The following is a 15,634-nucleotide window of genomic DNA, read 5'->3' as shown; positions in this document are numbered from 1 at the left end:
GATAGGTGCTTGATGGCCAGCACAGACATGTTGGGCCGAAGGGCTTGTTTCTGTGCTGTATGACTCTATGACCGTTCACCCTTTCATGGAGCCCGCCTAATTCCTTGTGGGGGAGGGGGGGGAGCCATGACTGGCTCCTCACTGTGTGTCTGCCTCCATTCACCTGGTCTGCCCCAGACTGCGCGTGCAACCTGTGTACCCCAGTCATGGTCAGAACATGCCCCTTAACAAGGTCTCATCACGTCTTTAACAATGTTAATTGGCTCAGTTAATGGATCGGGTGGGACCTTGGGGCTGCCCTCCCCGCACCTGGTGAAACTCACCGGCATCAGGATCATCATCAGGAAACCTGCACACCAACCAACACCTGTTTTTTTGTCCATTTGCACCCCACTGGGACCTGAAAATTCATCCCAACATGTCCGATAATAAACTTTTGGGAGGTTGTCCTAAACCAATGGGCATTGAGTGACCCAAACACCGCTATACCCACAACGACAAACTACTAGTGGATCACCAGGAGCTCCAGACTCAATGAGGACTATCAGGCTCCAAAGAAATAAGGAGGCCCTCATCTCAAACTGTTGAAATAAAATGGGACACAACTTACTATTTTAATAGTGGTGCGGTTGATGGCGACTGGCGTTATTTATGCGCAAATGTACAACAACTTCAGGCGAACTGCAGATGTGCAGTAAAAATCAAACATCCAAAAACTGTTATCCAAGTTGTGCCTTTCTGCAGTTAACTTTGCAGAAATTATATCTTGTGAAATGCATTGAAAGGCGTGAAGTTGCTGGTCCAAATATTGCTGTTCCAGGCCAATGATGACACCCACTGTTAGTCAGACACGTCCTTCGCCATTTAATGTCAGCAATATTTTGCCCTGCAAATTGCTGGAAGGGGGAGATGCTAATGGCACAGTGCCATCTGCAGGCATCTGGGATCTGAGTGAACAGGGCAAGCAAATGTAATATCTCCTTAACCAATCAGATTGAAGGATTCTGAAATTAACAGGGCAAAGACTGAGAAGGAAGTGAATTCAATGTCAAATCAGGTACAGAAAGAGACGTAAAAAAGGAAAGATTAGATTCAGAGGGAGAGAAAAAAGAGACAGAAAGAAGTTTTTTAAAAATTTACATTCGAAAAAAATCCAATAAAAATTAAAACCTAAAGGAATGCGACTCCACATTTGTAATAGTTAATTTTCAGTGCCAGAGATGTTGACTGGCGGTAATTAACACTTATCATGTCATCAAAAGTCTATATAGACTTGATTTAAAAAACCTAAACATGCAAGGGTAAGTCTAACTAATGGAAGGCACTTTGGATGCCCTGGCACAGCCAGTTAAAGGCAGGCACATGGTAAAAAAATGATAAAATAAAATACTAACAAAGGGGCCCAGTTATGCTCTGAAATTATTGAACTCAATGTTTAGTCCGGAAGGCTATAACGTGCCTAATTGGAAAATGAGGTGCTGTTCCTCGAGCTTGTGTTGATGTTCACTGGAGCACTGCAGCAGGCCAAGGACAGACATGTGGGCATGAGGCAAGCAATCCATTTCAGCACATTCCTCTGCTCTCATGCCCACATTTCTGTCTTTGGCCTGCTGCAGTGTTCCAGTGAACATCAATACAAGCTCGAGGGACAGCACTTCATTGAGTTCAATAATTTCAGAGCATGACTGGCCCCCTTTTTAATTATTATTTTATTTTATTTTGGGTTTTTTTTAACCATGTGCCTGCCTTTAACTGGGTTTTTCATGTTTGTGCTTTTGGCTAGGGCTGTTCATTATTCTATCATTAACACTCTCTCTGCACTAATGTTTTGTCTTTCACCACACCATTAGTGCACTCTCTTTGCCCTTGCCCCATGGCCTCCTTGACAGTTAATCTCTCCAGCCCTCTGTCCTATCATACACCTTCCCCTTTGTTCTCTTTCCGCCCATTCCCGCTTTACTTGCTTAAAACCTATTACATTTCTAACCTTTGCCAGTTCTGAAGAAAAGTCACAGACCTGAAACTTTAACTCTGCTTCTCTCTCCACTGATGCTGCCAGACCGGCTGAGGGGTTTTTTTTGTGTTTACCTGAGGGGGCAGACAGGGTTTTCATGGGATGTACGTGTCACTGGCAAAGCCAGCATTTATTGCCCATCCACAATTTTTCTTGACAAGTTGGTGGTAAGACGCCTTCTTGAACCACTGCAATCCATGTGGTCTTGATACACCCACAGTGCTGTTGGGGAGTAATTTCCAGGATTTTGTCCCAGCAACAGTGAAGGAACAGTGATATATTTCCAGTCAGGGTGGTGTGTGGCTTGGAAGGGAATTTTCAGGTGGTGGTGTCCCCAAGCACCTCCTGCCCGTATCCTTCTGAGTGGTAGAGGTCATGGGCCACTTATCAGCCCAAGCCTGGATATTGTCTAAGTCTTGCTGCATTTCTACACGGACTGCTTCAGTATCTGAAGAGTTGCGAATGGTACTGAACACTGCAATCATCAGTGAACATGCTGACTTCTGACCTTAAGATGGAGGGAAGGTCATTGATGAAGCAGCTGAAGATGGTTGGGCCTAGGACACTACCCTGAGGAACTCCTGCAGCGAAGGCCTGGGGCTGAGATGATTGGCCTCCAATAACCACAACCATCTTTCTTTGTGCTAGGTATGACTCCAACCAGTGGAGAGCTTTTTCCCTGATTCCCATCGGCTACAGCTTTGCTAGGGTTCCTTGATGCCACACTCGGTCAGGTACTGCATTGATGTCAAGTGCAAACACACTCATTTATAACTGGAATTCAACTCTTTTGTCCATGTTTGGTCCGAGGCTCTAATGAGGTCCTGACAGAATCCAAAATGAGCATCATTGAGCAGGTTATTGCTGTGTAAGTGCTGCTTGATGGCACTGTCAACACCTTACATCACTTTGTTGATGATCGAGAGTAGACTGATGGGCAGTAATTGACTGATTTGGATTTGTCCTGCTTTTTGTGGACAGGACATACCTGAGCAATTTGCCACATTGTTGGGTAGATGCCAGTGTTGTAGCTGTACTGGAACAGCTTGACTAGGGGCAGGGCTAGTTCTGGAGCACAAGCCTTCAGTAATGAATGTTGTCAAGTCCCATAGCCTTTGCTCTATCCAGTGCATTCAGCAGTTTCTTGACATCATGTGCAGTGAACTGAGCGTGAAGAAGGGAGTTTGGTAAGGGATGGGATTTTAAGGGTTAATTTCTCTAAAGTTTAGTTTTTGTTCACATTTAGCAATTAACTGAAATTCCTATTGAAGTTCAGAGGCAAGTTAAATTTCTTAGTTTTAAACAGGGATAAACAAGCTCTCCGAGAGTAGTTGTAGCTAGCTTAAACTGGTTTCTGAGCTCTAGAAAAGCTGACTCATTGTTCTTCAGCGAGTATAAATTCAGGGGTCTCTGAGTGCTACTTGAGTGCACAGAGTGTGAAGAAGGATGAGTGAGGGACTTCAGTGAAGAGGGGAACTATAAATTAATTAAGAGAAATAAATTTAATTTAATTAACACAATATAGATGGCAGGATAGGTGATGTATCATGGCTGCAGTATGTGGGATGCCACAGCAATCCATGGCAACCACATCTGTAGAAAGTGTCTGTGGCTTGAGGAGCTTCGGCTGAGAGTAGATGAGCTGGAGGCTGAGCTGCAGACATTGCAATGCATCAGGGAGGGGGAATGTTACCTGGACACTTTGTTCCAGAAGGCAGTCACACCCCATTAGGATAGGGTCGTCTGATTTGGTCAGTGGTCAGGGACAGGAGGGTGTGACTGAGAGCCAGGCAGGTAAGGGGATTGAGAAGGTGGGAGTGGAGCAGCCTCAGCGCTTGCAATTGAGCAACAAGTTCAATGTTCTTGCAGTTTTTTATTTTTTTATTTATTTAGAGATACAGCACTGAAACAGGCCCTTCGGCCCACCGAGTCTGTGCCGACCAACAACCACCCATTTATACTAACCCTACAGTAATTCCATATTCCCTATCACCTCCCTGCACTAGGGGCAATTTACAACGGCCAATTTACCTATCACCTGCAAGTCTTTGGATGTGGGAGGAAACAGGAGCACTCGGCGGAAACCCACGCAGACACAGGGAGAACTTGCAAACTCTGCACAGGCAGTACCCAGAATTGAACCCGGGTCCCTGGAGCTGTGAGGCTGTGGTGCTAACCACTGCGCCACCCATAAGTATGGGCAAGAGCAAGAGTTGTAGTGTGGATGAGCAGACTGATCATGGCAGCATGGTACAGGAAGCCATTCAAGTGGAGGAGCAAAAAGGAAAGCAGTGGTAGTAGGGGACAATATAGTGAGGAGGATTGACACAGTTCTCTGCAGCAAAGAGTGAGAGTCTAGAAAGCTGTGTTGCCTTCCCGTCGCCAGGGTTTGGGACATCTGCTCAGGGCTGGAGAGGAACTTACAGTGGGAGGGGGAAGTTCCAGTCATCATAGTCCGTGTACGTACTAATGACATTGGCAGGACAAGGAAAGAGGTTATGCACAGTCAGTATGAGGAACGAAGCACCAAATGAAGAAGCAGAACCTCAAAGGTAATAATCTCTGGGCCAATCAAGGATAGTAGTGGGAAGTTGTGTGTGGAATCAGAGGAGATAGGGGAAGCGTTAAATGAATATTTTGCGTCAGTATTTACAGTAGAGAAAGAAAATGTTGTCGAGGAGAATACTGAGATTCAGGCTACTAGGCTAGATGGGATTGAGGTTCACAAGGAGGAGGTGTTAGCAATTTTGGAAAGTGTGAAAATAGATAAGTCCCCTGGGCCAGATGGGATTTATCCTAGGATTCACTGGGAAGCTAGGGAGGAGATTGCAGAGCCTTTGTCCTTGATCTTTATGTCGTCATTGTTGACAGGAATAGTGCCGGAAGACTGGAGGATAGCAAATGTTGTCCCCTTGTTCAAGAAGGGGAGTAGAGACAGCCCTGGTAATTATAGACCTGTGAGCCTTACTTCGGTTGTGGGTAAAATGTTGGAAAAGGTTATAAGAGACAGGATTTATAATCATCTTGCAAAGAATAAGTTCATTAGCGATAGTCAGCACGGTTTTGTGAAGGGTAGGTCGTGCCTCACAAACCTTATTGAGTTTTTCGAGAAGGTGACCAAACAGGTGAATGAGGGTAAAGCAGTGGATGTGGTGTATATGGATTTCAGTAAGGTGTTTGATAAGGTTCCCCACGGTAGGCTATTGCAGAAAATACGGAAGTATGGGGTTGAAGGTGATTTAGAGCTTTGGATCAGAAATTGGCTAGCTGAAAGAAGACAGAGGGTGGTGGTTGATGGCAAATGTTCATCCTGGAGTTTAGTTACTAGTGGTGTACTGCAAGGATCTGTTTTGGGGCCACTGCTATTTATCATTTTTATAAATGACCTGGAAGAGGGTGTAGAAGGGTGGGTTAGTAAATTTGCGGATGACACTAAGGTCGGTGGAGTTGTGGATAGTGCCGAAGGATGTTGTAGGGTACAGAGGGACATAGATAGGCTGCAGAGCTGGGCTGAGAGATGGCAAATGGAATTTAATGCGGAAAAGTGCGAGGTGATTCACTTTGGAAGGAGTAACAGGAACTCCGCTAATGGGAAGATTCTTGGTAGTGTAGATGAACAGAGAGATCTTGGTGGCCAGGTGCATAAATCCCTGAAGGTTGCTACCCAGGTTAATAGGGCTGTTAAGAAGGCATATGGTGTGTTAGCTTTTATTAGTAGGGGGATCGAGTTTCGGAGCCACGAGGTCATGCTGCAGCTGTACAAAACTCTGGTGAGACCGCACCTAGAGTATTGCGTGCAGTTCTGGTCACCGCATTATAGGAAGGATGTGGAAGCTATGGAAAGGGTGCAGAGGAGATTTACTAGGATGTTGCCTGGTATGGAGGGAAGGTCTTACGAGGAAAGGCTGAGGGACTTGAGGTTGTTTTCGTTGGAGAGAAGGAGGAGGAGAGGTGACTTAATATAAGATAATCAGAGGGTTAGATAGGGTGGATAGTGAGAATCTTTTTCCTCGGATGGTGATGGCAAACACTAGGGGACATAGCTTTAAGTTGAGGGGTGATAGATATAGGACAGATGTCAGAGGTAGTTTCTTTACTCAGAGAGTAGTAGGGGCGTGGAACGCCCTGCCTGCAGCAGTAGTAGACTCGCCAACTTTAAGGGCATTTAAGTGGTCATTGGATAGACATATGGATGAAAATGGAATAGTGTAGGTCAGATGGTTTCACAGGTCAGCGCAACATCGAGGGCCGAAGGGCCTGTACTGCGCTGTAATGTTCTAATTCTAATTCTAATTACTTGAGCCACGTGCAAATTGACAGAGGGCAAATAAGATTAGAGAAATGAATGCATGGCTCAAAGACTGGTGTGGTAGAAGTAGGTTCCGAATTGTGGGGCACTGGCACCAGTACTGGGGAAAGTCGGGCCTGTACCATTAGGACAGTCTACACCTGAACCGGCTGGAACCAGTGTTCTATCAAGCCGCATAACTAGGGAGGTAGAGAGGGATTTAAACTGAACAGTGGGGGCAAGGGACCAAATTTGGGAAGATATGGTAAATCAAAGAGTAGAGACAAGGCAAGACAGAAAGGTATTAATATGGGAAATGATACACACACTGTGACAGGAAGGGACAGTGAGTACAAATCTAAGAGTAAATTAGCAGATAAGGCTAGAGGTTAGAAACATAATCACAGAGTCATAGTCATAGAGTTATACAGCACAGAAACAGGCCCTTCAGTCCATCATGTCTATGCCGGCCATCAAGCACCTAACTATTCTAATCCCATTTTCCAGCACTTGGCCTATATGATTGTATGCTCTGGCGTTTCAAGTGCTCATCTAAATATTTCTTAAATGTTGTGAGGATTCCTGCTTCTATCACCTCATCAGGCAGTGCATTCCAGATTCCAACCACCCTCTAGGTGAAATTTTTTTTCCTCAAATCCCCCCTAAACCTCCTACCCCTTACCTTAAATCTATGCCCCCTATGGTTATTGACACATTTGCTAAGGGAAAACGTTTCTTCCTATCTAACCTATCAATGCCCCTCATAATTTTGTATACCTCAATGAGGATCCCCTCAGCCTTCTCTGCTCTAAGGAAAAGAACCCTAGCTATTTCAGTCCCTCTTCATAGCTGAAATGCTCCAGCCCAGGCAACATCCTGGTGAATCTCCTCTGCACCCCCTCTAGTGCAATCACATCCTTCCTATAGTGTGGTGCCCAGAACTGTACACAGTACTCCAGCTGTGGCCTAACTAGCGTTTCATACAGCTCCATCATAACCTCCCTGCTCTGATATTCTATGCCTCAGCTAATAAAGGCAAGTATCCCATATGCCTTCCTAACCACCTTATCTACCTGTGCTGCTGCCTTCAGTGATCTATGGACAAATATACCAAGGTCCCTCTGACCTTCTGTACTTCCTAGGGTCCTACCATCCATTGTACATTCCCTTGCCTTGTTAGTCCTCCCAAAATGCATCACTTCACACTTTTCAGGATTAAATACCATTTGCACTGCTCTGCCCATCTTACCAGCCCATCGAAATCGTCCTGTAATCTAAGACTTTCCTCCTCACTATTTACGACACCACCAATTTTCGTGTCATCTGCAAACTTATTGATCATACCTCCTATATTCACGTCTAAATCATTAATGTACACATCAAACAACAAAGGTCCCAGCACCGATCCCTGTGGTATACCACTGGTCACAGGCTTCCAATCGCAAAAGGAACCCTTGACCATCACCCTCTGCCATTAAGCCAATTTTGGATCCAATTTACCCTGGATCCCATGGGCTCTAACCTTCTTAACCAATCTCCCATGTGGGACCTTATCAAAAGCCATACTGAAGTCCATGTAGACTACAACAACTGCTTTACCCTCATCTACACATCTAGTCCCCTCCTTGAAAAATTCAATCAAGTTCGTTCGACACGATCTCCCCCCGAAAAAGCTATGCTGACTATCCCTGATTAATCCCTGCCTCTCCAAGTGGAGATTAATCCTGTTCCTCAGAATTTTTTCCAATAGTTTCCCTACCACTGATGTTAGACTCCCTGGCCTGTAATTACCTGGTTTATCTTGAATAATGGCACCACATTCGCTGACCTCCAATCCTCTGGTACCTTTCCTGTGGCCAGAGAGGATTTGCAAATTTGTGTCAGAACCCCTGCTATCTCCTCCCTTGCCTCACGTAACAGCCTGGGCCTGGGGATTTATCCACTTTTAAGCCCGTTAAAACAGCTAATACTTCCTCCCTTTCAATGCTAATATGCTCAAGTATATCACAGGGGGAGGCAGTGGCATAGTGGTATTGTCACTGGATTAGTAACCCAGAGACCCTGGGTATTGCTCTGGGGATATGGGTTCAAATCCCACCACAGCCGAAGGTGGAATTTGAATTCAATTAATAAAAAATCTGGAATTAAAAAAAGCTAATCTAATGATGGCCATGAAACCATTGTCAATTGTTGTAAAAACCCATCTGGTTCACTAATGTCCTTTAGGGAAGGAAATCTGCTGTCCTTACCTGGTCTGGCCTACATGTGACTCCAGACCCACAGCAATGTGGTTGACTCTTACATGCCCTCTGAAATGGCCTAGCATGCCACTCAGTTAGGGCAATTAGGGATGGGCAATAAATGCTGGCCTGGCCAGCGACGCCCACATCCCATGAATGAATTTAAAAAAAATCCCCCTCCCTGAGCTCTACACCTACATCATCCTTCTCCATAGTGAACACAGATGAAAAGTAATCACTTAAAACCTCACCTATGTCCTCTGGCTCCACACACAGATTGCCACTTTGGTCCCTAATGGGCCTTACTCTTTCCCTGGTTATCCTCTTGCCCTTAATATACTTATAAAATGCCTTAGGATTTTCCTTTATCTTGCCCGCCAGTATTTTTTCATGTCCCCTCTTGGCTCTCCTAATTACTTTTTTTAAGTACCCTCCTACACTTCCACTCCTGTAGCGCCTCTGCTGTTTTCAGCGCTCTGAATCTGCTATAAGCCTCCTTTTTCTTCCTTATCCAATCCTCTAAAGGACAAAGCTAAAGGCTCTGTATCTGAAAGCACGTAGCTTTCGAAACAAAACAGATGAACTGATAACGCAAATAGAAATAAATAAGTACGATCTGATAGCCATTGCAGAGACATGGCTGCAGATGACATTGATTGGGATCTGAATATTGAAGGGTACATGACATTTAGGAAGGACAGGAAGCTAGGAAAAGATAGAGGGGTGGCTCTGTTAATTAATGATGGTATTAGCACAATAGAGAGGGATGACCTAAGTTCAGGGTGTAGAAGCAGTTTGGGTAGCATTGAGAAATCATAAAGGCAAGAAGTCACTTGTAGGAGTGGTGTACAGGCCCCCTAACAGTAACCACATGTTACGACGGGGTATAAAGGAAGAAACAATGGGAGCTCGTCAGAAAGGTAATCATGGGGGATTTTAATCTACATATACACTGGAAAAATCAGATGGGCAAAGGTAGCCTAGATGAGGAGTTCATAGAATGTTTTCAGGATAGTTTCTTAGAACAGCACATTCTGGAGCAAACCAGAAAGCAGCCTATACTAGACCTAATACTGCGCAATGAAATAGGATTAGTTAACAGCGAAGACGTCCCTAGACAGCAGCAATCTCAATATTTTACATTCAGGTTGAGGGAGAGAAGAGTGGGTCGAAGACTAGTATTTTAAACTTAAATGAGCGCATGAAAGCACAGCTAGCTAAAGTGAACTGGCAAATTAGGTTAAGGGACAGGTCAATAGAGATGCAGTGGCAGACATTTAAGGGGATATTTCAGAATACACAGAATAGATACATTCCAACAAGAAAGAAAAATTCCAAGGGGAGGACCCACCATCCATGGTTAACTAAAACAGTTAAAGATAGTATCAAACTTAAAGAAAAAGCATATAATTGTGCAAAGTGGCAGGTCTGAAGATTGGGCCCACGACGCCCACATCCCATGAAATGAATAAAAAAAAGGTTATGCTTCAGTTATACAGGGCATTAGTGAGACTACATCTGGAGTACTGTGTACAGTATTGGTCTCCTTATTTAAGGAAGGATGTAAATGCCTTGGAAGCAGTTCAGCCAAGGTTTACTAGACTAATACCTGGAATGGGCTGGTTGTCTTATGAGGAAAGGTTGGACAGGCTGTATCTGCTGGAGTTTAGAAGTGTAAGAGGCGACTTGACTGAAACATATAAAATCCTGAGGGGTCTTGACAGGATGTGGGAAGGATGTTTCCCCTTGTGGAAGAATCTAGAACTAGGGGTCACTGTTTGCCCAATTAAGACAGGGATGAGGAGAAATTTGTTCTCTGAGGGTCGTGAGTCTTTGGAACCCTCTTCCTCAAAAGGTGATGAAAGCAGAGTCTTTAAATATTTTTAAGGCAGAGGTAGATAGATTCTTGATAAGCAAGGGTGTGAAAGATTATTGGGGGTAGGTGGGAATGTGGAGTTGAGGTTACAATCAGATCTGCCATGAAGTTGTTGAATAGCGAAGCAGACTCGAGGGGCCGAGTGGCCTACTCCTGCTCCTAATTGGTACGTTCCTATGTGGCTCAGATTGGCTGAATGTGATCTGTGATGCTGGGTCCCTCAGGAGGAGGGCAGGATGAATCATCCTCTCGGCATTTCTGGCTGAAGACAGTTGCAAATGCTTCAGCCTTGTCTTTTACACTGACGTGCCGAGCTCGCCATCATTGATGATGGGGATTTTTGGGAAGCCTCCTCCCCTGGTTAGTTGTTTAATAGTCCACCACCATGCATGACTGGATGTGGCACGATTGCAGAGCTTTGATTTGATCCAGTGGCTGTGGGATCACTGTCTATAGTGTGAAGGAATCCATCCATAATGAGGGGTTATAAAGTTAAATGAGTTATTTTCCTATGAATGAGGGATTAAAAAAATTAAAGAGGCTTCATCTTCCTAAAAGGTTCAAAACTTTATCTCTATAATAATAGATGGATATGAGCCTCTAAGTGAAAAAGCTTGCCTCATCTTAGAATTATAAAGGCAGCTTCTGATAGGAGGGATCCATTACAAGGGCTGGATTTTATGGGCCCTGAGGCAGGGTCGGAGGCACCACATCACCAAGCAATTTTCCAGGAGGGGGGATAGGCCAAGACTGTCATCCCGCCCAGAGGCCAACTGAGACCCTCCAGCAGCCTCAAACGACCAATTAAGGTCGCTTCCTGCCACTGGGATCTTACTGCCAGGAAGCACTTTACTCCTAGGGACCCCCCTCCCCATGGACTGCACAACCACCCACACATCCCTCCTCACCAGGCCTTTCAACAGGCCCCAGGGACCCTGATTCACGTACCTGAGGTCCGGGGTTCCAGTGGTTTGCCAGGGTCCAAGATCTCTGCAGTAGCAGCAGTGGCCACCGCTCCCCCAACTTTAAAGCGATGGGGATCTCCACTCGTGAAACTTAGATGTTAAAAGACTGGAGGATTGCTCCAGGGGAGCACGAAAAGGCTGAGGCGGGGTTTCCCCTGCCTTTTTGGCCTGGTGCCGGGAACCCCGCCTCCTCCACAAAATCCAGCCCTAAATGTCACAAAATGCACCACAAGGTAAAACATTGATAACATAGTTTTGCAAACTGACATAAAAGCTACCACAGTGTAATAGTTGATCAGATAGTTTTATGCTGATAGCCCTAATCCACAGTCAACTGTATTTTTGACAAAGCTAACCAAACTCAAAAACTGAATTATAATCTTCTAGCAGTTAGATGACTAATGGAAAATTGACCCTCACGAGGCTTGCAGCTTGCCTTTCTTAGGAATCAAAGAGGGCAGGTCTTACCTAGAAATTAATAGTTATACAACCTTACTTAGGAATCAGAGTATGGATCTTACCTAGAGATTAATAGTTATAAAGCCTTATTTGGGAAATAAAGGCGGACAAACTGACTTAGAGTTCAGATGACCCCCCCCCCCCCCCCCACCATACGCAAGAAATTAGTTATGCAACTTGAAAAGAGTATAAATATTGAACACACACATTGGATTTTTAGATTTGTTGGACATGCTTTAATGTCTCTCACATAAAGCTAACACTATTGGAGTGAGGCCATGATAGTGCTCCCCTCAACTGGGACAGAGGTATCTCGCTAACTCTATAGTCTTCAATTTGGTGATTTAAGATAAATGTTACTTTAATAATTGATGAATATCCTACTGAAATATTTTACTGTAACACTATTTAGATTTAAAAATTGGATTCTGTACTAGAAACAAGATTTCTATCTTTTCCTAGAACTATTAATGTTGCAATTGACCATCTCACCAACTGTGAATTGCATGTTCGGTTCTTTAATAAACTTTTATGTAAATAAGCATTTATATTGTCTCACATTGTCTTCTGCATCGCTAACTCATGCACTCTTCTCTGTAAACTTAGGTACATTACTGAGGAGGGATTCCCAGACCCTTATATCTGGATTATTATAATCTGGCTGAAACTTGTTAATCTTACCATCCTTCAGATAGCCTTTTTATCAGCTGGTTTTTTCCTTTAGGGAGAGTTAGACCAATCCTTCAGACCCATTCAAGTGTCTTTGGGATCGGTCTTTCTCAACCTTATCCAGGATAGTCCCAAAAAGGGGCTAGGAGTATAATCCACTACAACAGCACGCTGCTGCTTCCGCTGTTAGTCATATATGTAGCTCTGTGTTGTAGCTTCACCAGGTTGACATCTCATTTTTAGGTATGCCTGGTGCTGCTCCTGGCATGCGCTCCTCCACTCCTCATTGAACCAGGGTTGGTCCCGTGGTTTGATGGTAATGGTAGCAGCCATAAGGTCACAACTTGTGGTGGAGTACAATTCTGCTGCTGCTGATGGCCCATAGCTCCTCATTGTTACCGGTTTTGAACTGTTAGATCTGTTCTATCCCATTTAGCACATTGGTAGTGCCACACAACACAATGGAGGATGTCCTCAGTATGAAGATGGAACTTTGTCTTTACAAGGACTGTGTGCTGGTCACTCCTACCAAAGCTGTCATGGACAGATGCATCTGCAACAGGTAGATTAGTGAGGAAGAGTTCAAGTAGGTTTTTTTTCCATCTTTTTGGTTCTCTCACCACCTGCCACTGGCCCAGTCTGGCAACTAAGTCCTTCTAGACTCGGCCAGCTCAGTCAGTGATGGTGCTACCTGTAGTATAATGTGGTATACTGGACATCAGGCTGTTACTGGGTTAAATATGCTAATCATGCTGTATACCTCAACACAGGAAGTGATGTAACACCACAGGTGTGTCCCTCATATACAAGCTTGGAAGATGTAAACCTTAGCAGTAAGATGTTAATAATAAAGCTCCCATTTCTTTTAACCCATCTGATTCTTCAAATATTCAGTACTAGTCTAACAGTAAGCATAATATTATACTACTGAGTCACTCTTGGTGATGGTAATTGAAGTCTCCCACCCAGAGTACTTTCTGTACCCTTGCTACCCACAGTGTTTCTTCCAAGTCCTTCAACATGAAGGAGCACTGATTCACGAGTTGGGGGAGGGCGGTAGGTGGTAACCTCATCCAAAAGATGGCACCTCTGACAATGCAGCACTCCCTCAGTACTGTACTAAGGTATCAGCCTAGATTATGCACTCATGTCTCTGGAGTGGGAATTGAACCCATAACCTTCTGATTCAGAGGCAAAAGCGCGATCACTGCGTCAAGACTGATAGGAAGGATTCAAAACCATTCAGCAAATGTAGTTATATCAAGCTGTAAAAAGCCCAAGATCAATTTACATTTTATAAATAGGGCCATCAAATCCTAGTGTCAGCCTAAATTAGCTACTCGAATCATTGGAGTGGGACTTGAACTTGGTTCAGAGATTAGTGAATGTTACTGAGTCAAGGGTGGCGATTCTGAACAAGATGGGAACATTTCTGTATGTCCCTATTCAAAATATAACTGATTAAACACTGCCCATGAGACGAAAACGATAACCGAGATACTTCCGTAACGCCTCTTGAAACATTTGAAATCCTTTTTAAAAAAAATCAGTTTTTCTGATTGTTATAAAAAGGCTTCGGTGTATGTAAACGGTTAATATCGCTGGTTCAAATAATCAGTCAGTCGTTTAGCAACCCCCATTTTGTCTTGTAAGTCCCAGAGTCACCTGTACAACAGGAGTCGTTGCAAGTTCCTGCGTCAATGAAGCAAAACACCCCATCACTTGAGATTAAAAGCCCTTTGCTGAATACCAACATGAGGTTGCTTTTTCACACGAATAAAACGTTGCAAAACTGCATTTTAATTTGTTTTACTCTCTATCAGAAGATATCCAGAAGTGTTTCTAAAACATTTCCCAAACCTGGACGAAGGCTGAATCATCCGGGCGTGAAAATTCCAACAGCAAATCTGACCACAGAGTGTCAGTGAGCTATGTGACAGGGTGTGCGTGGAGTCACCAGGACAACAATATCAACATTCATAATAGTCCAATCTTCTCTCGCACTCGGTGCGTTTGGACCATTTATCTCTAAACCACTCTTTGCAATGTTGTCTCACATTATCCCGAACGCCCTTGAAGCACTTAACTGTTTATTAACTTCCCCCTCCTCGGCGCTCAGACTCGTCCATTTGTAACTATAGAAACGCGCGTTTACGCTACACAAGCCAGGGAAGGTGATTCCCCGGAGCTGGAATCGGTGCAGGTTCGGAGCCGCTGTATCTGTCGATGGGTCCAGCTCCACAAGAGTTATAGTTAGTCTCCGTTCAAATTATACTTTTTCCCTAATTAGGTATTAAAAAGGCTGGTTTTAGATTCTAAAAGTTAAGATTTAAAAAATCAACCAGTTCAACAAAAAATACTGCTGCATTTGTTGTGAAAATTTAGTAATTTATGTGATCCATCGCCCTTTTTCCTTCACCATGCTTCCTCGCGCTGCAACCCTTTCCCAGGCAGTTAGCAGATCAGATCCAGACCTACTTGTCCGACATCCAGTATTGAATGACTAAAAATTTCCTACACTTAAATATTAAACATAGTTCTCGGTTCCAACCACAAATTCTGTTCCATAGCCACCCACTCCATCTCTCTCCCTCTTCACTGTCTGGGACTGAACCAGACTGTGGACAGCCTCCACTCCTATTTAACCCTGAGCTGAGCTTCTGACCCCATAGCATAAGAACATAGGAGTAGGAGTAGGCCATTCAACCTGCTTCACCATTCAATACAATCATGGCTGATCATCCAATTCGATGCCTTTTTCCCCACATTATCCTCATATCCCTCGTGTCATTGGTATTTAGAAATCTGTCAATCTCTGCTTTCAACATACTTAATAACTGAGCTTCCACAGCCCTCTGGGGTATAGAATTCCAAAGATTCACAACTTTCTGCCCTAAGTGGCTTCCCCCTTATTTTGAAATTATGTCCCCTGGTTCTAGACTCCCCAACCAGGGGGAACATCTTAGCTACATCCAGCCTTTAAGTATTTTGTAGGTTTCAATGAGTTCATCTCTCATTCTTCAAAACTCTAGAGAACACAGGCCCAGTTTCCCCAATCTCTCTCCATAGGACAGTCCCACCATCCCAGGATCTAGTCTGGTGAACCTTTGTTGCACTCCCTCT

The 15,634-nt window shown here is 44.2% G+C and overlaps 1 protein-coding gene across 2 annotated transcripts in view; it reads right to left on the bottom strand.

Moving 5' to 3' along the window:
- Positions 1-14,584, bottom strand: part of LOC137353201 (putative uncharacterized protein C6orf183) — an 89,542-nt gene extending 74,958 nt beyond the window's left edge. The window contains exons 1-2 of one of the 2 annotated variants that reach the window (XM_068019258.1): positions 14,372-14,584; positions 11,367-11,590 (exon numbers count right to left, since the gene is read on the bottom strand). The gene's annotated coding sequence lies outside the window, so the exon portion shown is untranslated. The remainder of the gene's footprint in view (positions 1-11,366; positions 11,591-14,371) is intronic. The other variant, XM_068019267.1, reaches the window with a different exon arrangement.
- Between the last annotated feature and the right edge of the window lie 1,050 nt (positions 14,585-15,634).

The sequence above is a fragment of the Heterodontus francisci genome, chromosome 3, assembly GCF_036365525.1.
Source record: "Heterodontus francisci isolate sHetFra1 chromosome 3, sHetFra1.hap1, whole genome shotgun sequence".
NCBI lineage: Eukaryota > Metazoa > Chordata > Chondrichthyes > Heterodontiformes > Heterodontidae > Heterodontus > Heterodontus francisci.
This window is presented reverse-complemented; position numbering and strand designations above follow the sequence as displayed.